This window comes from Benincasa hispida, chromosome 4 (assembly GCF_009727055.1).
Source record: "Benincasa hispida cultivar B227 chromosome 4, ASM972705v1, whole genome shotgun sequence".
In the NCBI taxonomy this organism is placed as follows: Eukaryota; Viridiplantae; Streptophyta; class Magnoliopsida; order Cucurbitales; family Cucurbitaceae; genus Benincasa; species Benincasa hispida.
In genome coordinates this window covers 142,385-142,635 of record NC_052352.1, presented here as the reverse complement: position 1 = coordinate 142,635, position 251 = coordinate 142,385, and positions in this window count along the sequence as shown.

The following is a 251-nucleotide window of genomic DNA, read 5'->3' as shown; positions in this document are numbered from 1 at the left end:
CAAACCAATCCTCCATCGCTCTGTCTTATAAGACAATGAATCATTCAACGTCCACCATCTGCTACATAGCAAGATTTCCATGAAAACCCAGATAGACACGGTGTGGGTTTGCCAACCTTCCCCACTACGTCGAGGTTCCTCAATTCTTGAAGGTGAACCTACCTACTAGAGTGAACTCCCATCAGAACTCTTACTGAATAGTAGCAGGACTCCTTCAAACTCTTGTTAAAGTATTCAGTAGTTTCATTGGG